Source organism: Cinclus cinclus, chromosome 5, assembly GCF_963662255.1.
Source record: "Cinclus cinclus chromosome 5, bCinCin1.1, whole genome shotgun sequence".
Taxonomy (NCBI): Eukaryota; Metazoa; Chordata; class Aves; order Passeriformes; family Cinclidae; genus Cinclus; species Cinclus cinclus.
Genome location: NC_085050.1, coordinates 30,891,365 through 30,906,061, shown reverse-complemented (window position 1 = coordinate 30,906,061; position 14,697 = coordinate 30,891,365). Strand labels below are relative to the sequence as shown.

The 14,697-nt window shown below is 36.4% G+C and overlaps 1 protein-coding gene across 2 annotated transcripts in view; it reads right to left on the bottom strand.

The window, feature by feature from the left end:
- Positions 1-14,697, bottom strand: part of FAT1 (FAT atypical cadherin 1) — a 96,421-nt gene that overhangs the window by 74,916 nt on the left and 6,808 nt on the right. The gene's annotated exons all lie outside the window — the stretch shown is intronic.

Here is a 14,697-nt window from a genome sequence, read left to right as displayed (position 1 = left end):
AGAAAAGTTTTATTTTTGACAAATAAGCTGAGCTGGAAAAGTTCCTTACTTTTACTGTGTATGCACTCTGAACAGGAAGCATTATGTGATTACGCCCCAACGGAACAAAGTGCAAAAGCCACCCAGAGAAATATGATTTGCTCTTCAGCTCCATAGCAATTTTAGGCTTATCACTGACAATGCAAGCTACTCATATCAGACTTCTTGCATTTGAAGACTGACACAGACTAAACTGTACTGTTTCAGAATATAAATAATCTCTGCCTGCAGCCCTGAAGGAGAGCAAAAAGTTTTAGCAGCTGTTGCTTGCCTTTGAATCACCCATGAACAAGAAATGTTCACTGCTTTTCACTCACCTCCTCTCCAGAACCATTAATTAGGCAAAGACAGAAAGACTGTAACCTGGCAACAAACCATCGACACTGTGTTTAACATACCTCAAAGTGAGGTGACTTGTCTGCAAACAGGTCTGAGGAATATGAATGTGCAAAACTAATTATTCAGTCTAGTTTGAAATAGTTCATTTTTTCCTTTTCAACCACTCAAAAATTCTTCTGTTTTGCCTAAGCTGAAATGCAAATTCTGATTTATTTTTAAAATAATTTGATGCTTTACCTTTTGCATGCACCCTGGTTAATTGCATTGTAATGCTGGGGGAAAAAACAGCCAACCAAAAACCAACCTACCAACCTCACATCTTCTCTTGTACCCCAAGATAATATTGTCTAACATACAATATAAACAATATAATCAATATAAATGTTCATTCTAAAAGTTAATGCTTGTCACATACATTTTACAGATTTCACACATTTCTTTAAATATTCAATAAATTACAGTGGTTTTCATTCACTTCTATAGTATTATATTTACTTATAACATTTCTTCTTTAGAATAAATTAATTTTTTCTTTATAAGAAAGGCAATGAAAAAACCTAAACTCCCCTGTTTCAGCTTTAGAGAATGCACAGAAATTTTTTTCTCAGGAAGCTCTACAGAAAAAGTACTTAAAATAAGGTTAAAGTATCATATTAGAACCACTGATCTTTTGTCAGCATGTATAAGGGCAGATTTGAGAAAATGTAATTAAATTTTGTTTTTAGCTCTTTGACATAGAAAATGATACACATTTCAGGCTATGTCTTGTGTACTACCAGCTGAGAAATGCTTATCTAGAACTGTTAAATGGAAGGCAACTCCTGTTGCTGTTTCAAGAATAAACTGCTCATTTTCTAACAAATCAAGGCCTGGAAAGTTTCAAGTAAAATCACTACCAATATCAGTAAGTTGACAGAACTGCAGCAGTAGCAAGACCTTAAACATGTAGAGTCTACCACTGTTTTCTTTCTTTCCACAGACTAGTTATTGCAAGTTCTGGGAGATGGAAGGGGAAGAATATCACCGCAAGGCACACAGAACCCACCCTTAAACAGAGCAGAGGAACCATCACCAGTGGAGCAGATTTAAAATTTAAACCAAAAAAACACAAATGGAACAAAGAAAAACCTCAAAGTAAAATGATGTTTTATATCTCAAATTCAACTTAACTGAACTGACTAAATGTAGCGCAATATATAGCCAAATCCAGTTTCATAGCAGCAGCTTAAGTAAATGTGATACCAATACAAGCTCTCAAATCCCCCAAGTTTCATTAAAAAACTACTGTATTTAAAGAATTTCTATGACACAAACCAAACAACAAACGTAGCCAGTGAAACAATCACACACTACCAGTGTCCAGTGAAACCTGTCTCACTTTTCCAAGTTCACAGAAGTTATCAAGGCTGTCCTTTATTTTTTGGGAACAGAAACTTGACATCCAAAGAACCTCAGCATGTAGTCAAATCCAAACCTTGACATAAAACTTGAAACACAGAACAGTTTATGTGTCAATTCTCTGCTATGAACAATAATCACCAGCAGTAACTTGAACTGTGCTCAAGTGGAGGGAGAGAAAGGGCCACTACTGTCCTCTGCTATGTACAGCTTATAAACCAGGTAGGTAGACAGATCTGAAGAAATACACAATGGTCAACAATTAAGAGCAGCTATCCCTTAAATAAGCATCTAGAGACAGCACAAAGACCTAGAAGTATAGATGTGCATAGTTAAACTCTATGTCAAAACCAGACTATATTTTAAAACATTGAAAAAACAGATTTTTATGTGGCAGTTAAATGGGTAAAGTAGAATAAAAATGGACCAAAAAGAGAATTGTATTATAATTAGATGCAGTAACATTTTAACTTCAGTTCCTACCACTTTACTTTCTGCACATTTCTACAAAAAAGCAAGTCAAATGAACAGAAAACACAGTGTTCAGACCATTTATAAAAGAAAAGCAGTTTTTACATATGTTCCTAAAACTGTCTATATAAAATATTAGGCCCAGGAATTATGATTTGGTACTAGGTAGTCTGGGCTACAAGCAATAAACCTCCTAAGGTCCACAAAGACTGTGAACTCCCTTTCAGGAAGTTGGGTGGTTGGCAAGGGGGAATTTTTGCAATTAGAAGATCTGTGATGGCGCTGCCTTAGAACTCAACTGATTACTTCCAGCTCAAAAAATCTTTTGGGACAATGGCAGACAGCTCCCATTGTCAGCCTCATTTATGGTTATTTTAAGAGTTCCAGCTTATTTCTGTCAGCTAGGCAGCTTGTATGTCAAGCTTTTGGACAGGAAATATAATTGCTATACAGAGAAACAGTACCATGTTGCTAAAGCTTGATATGAAGAGACATAAAAACCCCCTGATGAGTCCACATTAGGGAAATGTAATGTTAACTCCTATGTCAATAGCAAAAATTATTGTAATACAACCACACAGGAGCTACGTTTCCTTGAACAGAGAGCAAGTAAAGCAAGCTCTTCTGTTAACATGAGCCATCATTCATGATTTGAGAGAAAGCTTGCTGAAAAAACCATAACTGCACTACAACATCAACATTACAGCAGGTTTACAAAATACTAGAGAAAGCAGAACAAACTGCTAGCAAGTTCTGGGTCAAGCACGTGGGATTTTGATACCCGCAAAAGAAGCTTCTCTTACTTCATTATACGAGCTAGGTTTGTAGGATCCCAGGCAAGTCATTGCTCTGGCCACCCATCCCTTATGCAGGACAGCTTTTTGTCTTCAGATAAAGACACAACCAGTTTCTATGTCCCAAGAAACTCAGTTATATAGTACTATAAAATTAGAATAAGAAACCACATTTAAGCAAAACACTTTGGGATAATATTGTTGAGCTATCTTAAGCTAAGTTACCTTCATGACCAAGAAAATTGCTACCAAAATGCAGGTGATTCACAAACAAGCAAAGGCTTTTGCAGGTCCACTGTTTGTTTAGTTTTGAACATCAAGGACAAAGAAGGAAATTATTTAATAAAAATTTTATAAAGAATGTGTACTTGCCTCTGCATGAGAAACGCAAATGATGAATTCCGACATTCTTTGTTAAAGTTTACAAGAATTTCTTAAATACACAAATGAACAAATATAGTCTTTAGAACTCTGGCTTCACCAGCGACTGCAAAATCCCTCTTTAACTTCTCTATCAGTCTTCTTACTACTGAGGAATTTTTGACTATGAGTGTGGTAAGTCTAATAATTTAGCTGGGAAATGGGGAGCCTCTGAAGGGGAAATTCCTCTGCAAATGGCCCCAGGAATTTCAAAACTAACTGGAGTTGACAGATTAACCTAGGTCCCCCTTAGGCAGAAGAAGAGTCTACAAGGAAAATAATGAGACGCATGGGAAGCCAATTATGCACAAGAGCAACACATTTAATTGTTCAGAAATTGGTTTGTTGATACAAAAGGATCTAGCTGTTTAGACCTCTGGAAACTATTAAAACCTGGACAGTTCTGCAACAAGTATACTTTGAAACTATTAAACTTTACAGATTACAGGTTTTGTCTGTAAATCTCAAGGTTTAATGACCATATTAAAAATGGAAAAATATTCCATGTACCCCAAGAATACTTTTCCTGCACACACTGCATTTCTCTCAGATTCCCTTTTTGATGGCAATTTGAAACTGCAGCTTACCTCTTACTACTGCAAAACACTGAAGGCCCAGCAAGAGAGCAATCCTATCCTTCAGTAAGAAGCAGTTACAGCTGCCTTCCACAGCAACTCTGGCTCATGACAAACCAGCGATAAAAAACTGTTGTTTAGCACATGTGTGTGTTATTTACACATGGCTGTGGTTTGGACTACTGCATTTTGTTTCAAGCTTTCAGTCTCCAGAATATTTGCAGTTGCAGAAACTGCTGGTTAGCAATGACAGTTTCCAGACCAGCTCTGAAGAAGAAAATATACTGATATCTATCAAAAGGTAGGTGGCATGTTGAGGAATACTGGAAATCAGGCCCTTACTGCTGTTCATGTTACTGCACCAGATAGCTATATACACAATAGAACTTAATTACTGCCAACAGAAATGCTGCTCCCAAGCTGATTTCTGTGTACAAAGAAGATCTGATATACCTCTGGGCATGCTAATGCAAGGAGAACAAAGCAAACTGACAAAGTCATTAAATTAAAGCATCTGGGATCCAATGACATCAAAAGACATTTTCATCCTTGTTCTGACAAAGTCAGATTTATTAACTTACAAAGTATTCATTTACCTATTCAGACTTTACTTCTGCTCGTGTTTCCAAAGGGGATTCTACATTGATCAATACCTGTTGAACTCATTTTTTTTATTAGCCTTATTTGCCTTTGCATATGAATCAAATTAAGAACAAGGCCATTTCTGAACTTGTCTAGTTTTGAATAAAAATTTAAAGCTAGGGGAATCATGAAGGCAAAGAGTTTTGGTACTATAATATTACATTTATTCTCTTTGGTTATGATTAGTATATCAAGCAAATGAGAAATCCTCCATTTGTAAGCAAATTCTTAGAGCACAGTGGAGAATCAATACCTAACATCTAAAAAGAAGACTTTCAACTGGAAAACTAGAGATTACTTACCAGATGTCAAGTACAATTATTTGTGGGAACCCTGGATGCTTACTGGGAAATGGTTTCAGTCTTTCTCACGTAATGAATAACTGCATACACAGTTTTAATCAACACTCTCCAGAATAAAAAGTTACTAGTGGTAGTAGAAATGAATGCAAGTTACAGCTAAAGAGTTATAAAAAAACCTATAAATTTAATTCACTTTATTGCTTGCTAGCTGAAACTGCAAGCATTTGGACAAACAGAGGTCACAGAGTCAGTCTGACAGAATTTCCATTGAAAAAGTTCTTAATTATTCTCCACAAACATTTTTGCTGAAGATAACAGCAATCTTCGTACCAATATCAAAGAAAACAAGTGTTATGAATAATGCTTCATAAAACAGTAATTTGTCATAAAGCCAAAAAAGAAGTAGCTCGACTCTATCAACACTAGAATGTTCTGTAAATGAAAGAACAATATGATACTGTAGGTAAATAGCAGACCATTTAGGCACAAAATGCATTCTGATCCTAACCACTGAGGCTTTTCCTCCTTGGTTAAGAAATTCACAGAATACACAGCAACTAGATGGAGTTGCACCAGGAGACGTTTTCAAATCTCTGTAACTATGCATAGCTGTTGTCAAAAAACACTCACATGTAGGCCATTCTTGTGTTTGACTAGACTAAATGACTCAGTTTCCAAAGTATTTTTTCATCATCCCTGGAATTACAGACATAGAATGGCATGTATTTCTTATTCCATTTCCTCCCATCATCACCTGCTGGATCAATATTCACTCAAACATTTACTCCAATAATCAGCAGTAATCTTGCTCTCACTCTAATCATCACTCCCTCAAATTCTTATTAAACAATGCACATTAAGACTGATGCGTCATTTGATTCCATGACAATTTGACAACTCATTTTCCACTATCCACTTTTCAACCTTCTCACACTTTCTTCCTCTACCTTAACTGTAAAGATTCAAGTCAGTCCAAAATTTCAGTAAGAAATTTCACCATTCAGAATGAACATTCTGAAGCAAGCAAAAAGCACATTGAATAGCACAAACTCTGTAATAGTTTTGGGTTTTTTGTATTTACACAGTTCCTGATCTGCTGGTTTCTGTACCTAACAGACAAGGCCCCATTCAGAAATCTGATTAGGAGTGGTGTAAAATAGTTTGGACTATGAACTGCTTAGATTTTATCCCCTTTTTATCCCCTTCTCTTTTCTAACCATGTTTTGCCTATATCCATACAAAAGTAATCAACTTATTAAGAAACAGACATCCCTTCTTACGTATTTTTTACTTTAAAACTACTGTCTGGACTAACACAGGCAACCCAAAATATTACTGTACTAACTAATAGGACAGATAGAAAGCATATAGATATAACCAAATATCAAAGAAAGTCACAGGCCATTTTCCCATTTCTGATTAATCTGCTGAAATTGATCCTGTAATATTTCAACTACCTTCAAAGTGAACTATCACACCAGACTGCTTATGTGAAGAAATAATCATCTTTCCTTCCCTCCTCCCAAAGTAAGTAGCATTCCTTGCACAGGCAGCTGCACATTTGTTAATCATTAACTAGTTTTGAAATAATGATGGAGAGAAACTGTTAGCTATTTCTCACAATGGTACACCAACAAAATCTTTAAAACAGAAGATGAAGTGAGTACTCTAAAATTATTTGCAGTAAGAAAAAGATGTTCTATTATTATAGCTCACTCAATATCTTGCTGACAATATTAGTTGCTGCGAGCAAGGCTTTCTGTGTTCAAACCTAACTAATCACCTCAAATTTCATCAGCAAAAAATAGCACTTTTAGCTGAAACAGAAAGAGATATCTTTTAAGAAGATGAATTATGCTGCTAATATCTCAAATAGTAAAATAATACAAATGGCCAGAATTGCAACAGCAAATATAATGGAGGCATAACCAATGGACACATTCCAATCTTATCTAGAATCACTTTAATTCACTCTACCTTGCTTTCATTACAGGAAGGGCACAGCAAGGGCATTCCTTTCAGATCAAACAGAAAATTCCACAGACAGAAGTTTCCACATGTCTGATTCGTTGCAGATTAAACCCTTATCGTTAGACAGCAATCTCTAATTTTCATAGAGACAGGATATACCCTGTCATGGCAAATCTACAGGCAAAGGGGGGAGGAAGATTTAAAAAAATAAATATAAACCCCCCTGTAGAGTGGAGATGTGTTCCCTTTGGAAGAGCTGTCATTCTCACAGCTTTGGAGAAATGGACGGGACAACATACCAACATTAAAGATCACATTCATAATTTCGTAATTCATAATTCCATCATAAACTTCTTTGCACTGAAAGTCTTTCAAGCTGAACTACCGAACTCCCTCTCTCTCATAAATGCATCCAGGACTACAGGCAACACATACAGGGAATCTGTATTCATTCTTAGCATATTATCCATTCACTTAACTCACTTTCAGCATATTACGTTACCAGTATCTTCATTTTTTTTTATCCATATGACTGGTCAATTCTGTAATGGTCATGTACATTACCGGTTACACGAAAATCAGAAGGCTATTCCATAATTATGCTTCCTGTATTTTGAAATTTGCAATATAATAACCTTTAATCCTTAAATCCTACACAAAACATGAACAAGCATCCTATGATCAGCAATATCAAAACCAAAACTCAGTAATTTTCACTTTCTGGTGTATAGAGGTGGTACCAGGCTTTTTCATCAGCAAAATAAAAGACTGCCTTTTCTATAAACACCCAAAATTACTGATTTAAGATACATACAGATTTTGGAAATTATTAATGTCAGAGAGGACTATTCTAGGTAGAAGACTAGCCAACAAAGCAATGCAATTACTGTATTTTCTACGTGTAGTTTTCCCAACATACAGGCAGATATTCAGTTCTGTTATCAGCAATACCACACTGAGAAGTTTGCAAAGACACAGAACTCTGAGCCAAATTAACTATTAATGACCACCACTACTAGGAGGTCAAGTCATTTTATGCCCACTAACTCACCAGTTTGCTCTTTAACCCTAAGGTCAATCCAAACTATGCAACTACTTATAAGAACCATGAACATATTGATTATCCTTGCTCACAAATAATTTTAAATTAAAAAGAAGCAGTGATTACAATCATGGATAGAACACAACGAGCTTGGGGAAACCTCATTTCTGAACACAGAAATTATTTGTTGCACTCCTGTTGCTAGATTCTGTGGACACTTTTGTTTTTCCAAAAATCCCTCTCTGACGGCACTGGAATGCTAGAGATGTTTTCTTCTTAAGCCACATGGAGAGTGATGAATTGAAAATTCATTTTTGGTCACATTCAGACGTCCAGTGTAATAAAGTCACAGATGCAGTAAGAATGATATACAGATTAAAAAATGGACCTGCAAAACCTTGTTTCAGCAAAGCTCAAAGTATTTTTAAATCCAAGTTCTAAAGCTGCAACTACTGCATGTAATAAGTTCTGGAAGTTTGCCAAAAGCTCATGTAGGTTTGTCCTTTGTTAAATATGTCCAAATGCTGCATGATTAAAGTCTAAAATCTTCAAAGAAAAGAATAAACATTATGCAATCATTTCAAGCTCCCCTCCTTTGACCTTAATATGTACTTCAAAAGCTCAGCAGATGCTTAGTAGGAAATAAATCCCCAATTCAACAGATGTCCCAACAGTGATACAGCAAGATGCACCTTCCATAGCTTTTGGCAACCCTTCCCTTTTATTATTCCACTGCTCACAAGTACTTTCCAAGTCAAAGAGAGACCCAAGCAAGTTAATAGGCCCTTAATATCTATTCTGCTGCCTGAACTGATTGCTGTTTATAAGGTAATCTTTGGGACCACATGTGGCTCAGCCCCAGTTCATCTCCTACAGAGAGACAGCCCCCAGGCAGCTCTGTTTTCACCAAACCAAGCTGTAACCCAATCAACACCTTTCACAACAGAACAATCCCTTACATTCAGCAGGCCTGCAGTAGAGGAGGGGAGCCTCAGCTTTTGTAGGGGATCCCTATTTGGCAGCTAAGGTGATGTTTTACTCAGTAGAATACCTAAGAAAACTCCAACTACTTTGGAAGACACCTCGGCCAACAGAAAACATAAGATAAATATGTTTGTCTAAAACTAATTCAGCTTTTTCCAAAGACGCGTTCTAAAACCTGCATTAACAACCTAACAGCACTCTGGGAGTTGCCACCATCACAAATGCAAATTACGTGGTTTTCTTCAAGCCTAAGAAAGAAAAGTAACTCCCTAGCTCCAGGCTGCTCAGGACCTTGGTCCAAACCCAGGCCTCCTTAACCTCTGCCAAACTGAAAGTCAACATTAGTTCCAAATACCAGGCTCAGCTCCATGCACCTAAAAAGAAACACAAACGCAACAGCATCATATCACAGTTTAACCCAGTGGCACCCTAAGTTCTAGACCTTAGAATGAACATTATCACACCATCAGTAATGTAGTACAAAGCTGCAAACTGCAGTTAAAAAGCAGATGGCCCTGACAGGTTAACCAGGTAACCTCTTCTGAACTGGAGTACTAACAGGCACTTAACTAACTTTTGGGTGTAAGATACTTTGCTTGATTGCTGGTACCATGGCTGCCTGACACCGGAATTTAGTCAACTTCTAGTAAAATACTTTCTGTACTGCTTTCTATGGATAGCAGCAAGTTCAGGCCTTGTCCTCAGTCTGACAGACAGATTTCTTTAATCAGACACAAATTGTGTTAAATTGGGTCTATACTCTTAAAAGAAAAGTTTTTAGATTTCTCCTAATACTAGAGGAGATCTAGAAGTACAAAAATCATTCTTAGTAAGCCGGTGTTAGAACTATTTTTGTACTATCTCATAAAAGAAAATCTACGTGCTAAATGCCTCTTTTAAAACCATAACAAATTGGCAGAAAATACATTTTAGTTGCATGAAATTTTAAGCAAATGTTTTTTAAACTCAAAACACTACTCAATTTAGGAACAGTTACTTTTTTTTTTAACGTAACTATTTTTTCTTGCACCATGGCACAAGTTTGTGTTAATGACACTGAAGAAAAAAACTCATAAAACCAAAATGAAACCAATTCATAAAACCAAAATGAAAGTTCATCTTCTACATCAGCCTCACTCTCTTTTCAACATCATACCAAACACACACAAACCCACTGGGTAGTCCTTAATTAGAAAGCAGAAAATAATACCCCATTTTAGAAATAGTCTACCTAAGTTTTTTAGCATCTGTAATTAACAACCACAAATATGCCCCCTCCATTTAAGTATCCCAAACAGATATGGTTGTCTCTCCCATCTTGCAGACTAAGCTAGAATTTCAGCTCTGTTCCATATATAGCATGCTTGACTACCACTGAAAATTATGGTAGAAAACAGAGGTCATAAAAACATGGGATAAATACTTTAAAAAACAGGTCATAGTATTTGGGTGGGCATAGTACCATAAGTGGCTTTATTATTTATTGTTTTAACAAAACCTTTTTTTTCTGATGCTTCTGGAGAAGCTTGATAAAAACTCTCCTGCAAAGGATTCACAAGAGTGTCAGCAGGAGAGCTGAGATGCGCAGACCTGGTCTAGAGTCAGTGAAGATGTTCTAATGCTGCTCATCTTTCTCAATTCAACACCAAAGAGAGAAAATGCCCAAAGAACAAATTATGCCATTAGAAAAAGTCCTTAACATGTATCAGCATTAAAATATCTTTCCAGAGCAGTTAACTGACAAGGTAATCCTTACTTGCCCTGCTCCCTTTTTATAAATAGTGTTATTTTACAAAACTAGCCTCACAGAGAAAGCTAACGAAATTACTACTCCTGCATCTCTGACCTAAACCACTTCATGCTTCCAGAACACCTATATTTTTTATTATTTAGCACAGATAAACTAAAACTTCTTGAACAGATATATTCCTAAAATTTTCAAAACACAAAAACCCCCAATCCAACATACACCTTTACAGAGATACACACAAAAATACAATCTCACAAACTCAGAAAGTGTTACTTTAATTATTTCAAGAGCTTCAATTACACAGTATTCAGACAAACAGATCCTTGCCCTTCTAGTGTTTTCCAAAGAAGTAAGTTTAACAGTTTATGTTCAAAATTCCAGGTGTTGACCTGAAATTCTCTTCCAGATGTCAGTGTGACAACTTATCAGCCAACTCCAGAATCCAAAAATAATCTGCCTAAGTCCTTTGATTAAGAAAAGACTCCTGTCTGCTGACTACAATGTCATTCAAATTTCCAGCACACATTAGAATTAGGCTCTCTCTTAACTGCAAACTGAAGTGCTGATGCAACCTCTCATTTAAACAATTAACCTTCCAAATTAACATTTATAAGCTTAAGAATTTAACTCTAACTTGGAGTTTACAGTACCTAGTAATCATTCTGGGGCTGGGGGTTTTTTTTGTTGGTTTTTTGGCTGTTTTGCATGTTGAGGGTTGTTCATGTTATTTTTGTTGTTGTTTTAGGTTTGGGGTTGGTTTCTTGGGGTTTTTTTTTAGTCTGGGTTGGTTTTGTGGGTTTTCTTCAAATTGCATCAGAATAATCTAAATTCTTACTCTAGGACATGTATGCCTCAGCTACTGAAGAAATTTAACTGCTATAGGTACATGGGCAAATCATTAACTTCAGTACGATGCACTGCAGAATGCAATGTAGGATGAAAAAATTTGCCCGAAAAGCTAATTAGATGCCTGGAAGATTAGTCTGTGCTCTGAGCTTCACTCATGACTGTACCTGAGCTAGCAAGAGTAAAATTTTACTATGCAAAAAGCTGCAGCCACTTAGTATTTTGCAGAAATACAGAAAGAACCTCTTAGTCCCTCTCTCTCTTCAAACACAGTAGAAGAATTACTGTGTTTTGCAGGAATAAAATGCTATCAGGAGACTCCATTCTTTGAAGGTCATCTCCCCAGTTACTTCTCACTTTAAACTAGTCAAAATACACACATAAGGAATTTTATGGTAGAATCTATGTGCCAATGAGACTGCATCTGTGGACAGAAGCCAAGCAGGAAATGCCATTGTCACAATGTTTGTAAACCAACTTAGTCTATGATGGGAAAATACTCTAAGAATTAGTCAATTATATTAAAACCTCCTAGAATATTATTTCCCTAGTATTGACATCACCTGATCAATTACAATTTTAATTTAATGTTTCACATCTTTCTTACAATAAGATTTGCTCAACATATTTTTCTGTTCATAGTTTTCAGTGACTACACTCTTCAAAGAACTCAGAATAAACACTAAGCCAACATTTAATATGGAATTTGTATAGTAAAAGAAATTATTAAGAATTTGTTGGTGTCTTTTTTTCCTTTTTTTTTTTAATTTTAACTGTGATAACTTAGTTTTTTAATATCCTGATGTTTATATCCATGACTTATACAATAAGGGTAACAAAGCATATAGAAGGAGGAACTTCAAGATGAACCATTCAATGAAATAGTGTGAAGAAAGTCCTGTATACATAAGGTTGCTTCACTACAATAAACTTAAAACCAAATCACACTAATCTCAGTTTTGATTAAAAATGCCTCCCCTATCTCCAAGTATTTTATGAGTGTATCTTTACAATAAACAGACAGAAAACATTCCCAAGCATTTGAACTTGTGTACTGTTAAACTGCTTTGAGTTTGTGCCAACTACCATTTTTCAAAGAGCAGGGGGCACAGTTAGCAGTGAACTGCAGGATTAGGATTCCCAACAGATGATCTGGGTACAGTCACCCTTCCTAAAGGTACAAGAATGGTTGGTACAGATGCAAGCCAGTTGGTTACTGTTCCAGAAAGTGGTGCTGGTTTCACAGCTATCCAGAGTGTGCTTATGTGTTCCGCTCCACTGATGATCACAACATTTAAACTTTGCTAATGCCAGTCTTCGAAAAGCTCAAAAGTCAAAGACCCTTGAAGAAAAGGAACCTGAAGCTATTCCTTATGTACAAATGTTAATGATATCCTGTATTTAATGGATTTACATGAATACTACAAAGTGATGCTAACATACTTACATGTTAGCCACGCTCTGTTTCTTTTATGAGTATAATTGAGTACTTTGCTTTACACAGTTAAAATCCTATTCATTCCCCTTAATGAATGTCTTCCCAGCTGGAAATAGTTCTGGTAATATTAAAAATAGCATCCTATAGCCATTAAGCTTCATTGACACCATTTTATGCATACAGAGATACTGCAATAAAATTAATTTTCTCCCATATGTCTCTGCTATTTTTTTTACTTGCTCCTTTAATGCTCTTTACTTAAACAATTCATTTTTTCCTTATCACAGTAGCAAGGTTACACTTGAAAGTTACATGGTTCCAAGGGAAGACCACACAAGAAAGATAAGCATGTGAATGCTACAAACCATGTGACTTGAAAAGTCCCCAAATACAAAACAACTGGAGACTGGGAAAGTATTAGAAGATAGTATCATCTCTGTGCCCTGCCTATGCTACTGGAGACAGCATTTCAGGCTAGACAGATTTGTGTTTTAATAAACCACAGTTGTGCATCTTTTTAAGTCAGCAAATTAGTTTAATCACCTTAAACTTTGTCCATATCGTTAAAGCAGAATTACTGTTATTCTATAACACTTATGGCCTAATAATTCAAATTCAGGTTAATGAAGGAGCAGTTAGATTCCTGGTAACAAATAACTACACACTGTAAACACGTGTAATGAGATTATGCATGAGGTTCAGACTGGCACACCATCCTTTACCCCATTCTGGAACTAGGCGACATACTGCAAAATATCCTCAAATGCAGAAGTTTAAAAAACACCTGCTGGTAGCCTTGAAAATTAAACTAATTGCTAAGTTTCTGATAATAAGTTTATCAAATTGCCTGTGGCTTGAAATCTTACTGTGCAGGGCCTACACGTAACACACAGCATTTCCATGTATAAGGACTGTAAATGCAACCACTTGTCTGGTTAATCATAACAGACTCCATGGAACTCATTACTTAAACCTTCCTTCACTTCTGAACATCAGTTTCCAGGATGGGCTCTCGTCTTCCCTAAACATTTCAACGAGACCTTTCTTAGGCTACATAACCCATGGCATCTACACATCTGGAGTCTGCTGGCTCCCTTAGCTATCTAAATTTTGAGCACTAGAAAGAAAAGCAAAACCATAAGAAAACAACCTTGAAACAAGGTAAGAACAGCTCTCAATAATAGGCTAGAATTCCTGATAATGCAAGGAAAAAAGCAATCTAGTTGGCAAAAAATGTCTGGAGAAGGCCAGGTAACTGCTACACGTTTTCCTAGTCTCATTTTGACAGCTGAAAATCAGTGTGGACACTTGCTCACCACATGGTGCTCCCATGATACTGTGCCGTCCATCCAACCCAGCGAGTGACACTGTTCACCTGCCTATACATCTGGAAGAAGTACTACAAGCTCTTCCCAACACTGTTTCTACAAACTAGAGCTTCTATCTTTCAGTTAGCCTTCTAGGGGCGCAAATACTCAATGGAAATGCTCCATCCTTGCACCTGAAAACCAGAATGTAAACAGGAAGACATTCTTCTTTTTCCCTCCTTGCCCACTGCAATAAAAACTGGGACAAAGAACTTTCAGTATTGCATTGGTCCCACACAGTTTCTGCTTTAGGTTCTGTTCCAGCAATTGCTTCTGTAACTCTTTAGAGTTTTTCTGAATCAAGTAGCAGCATGGTATT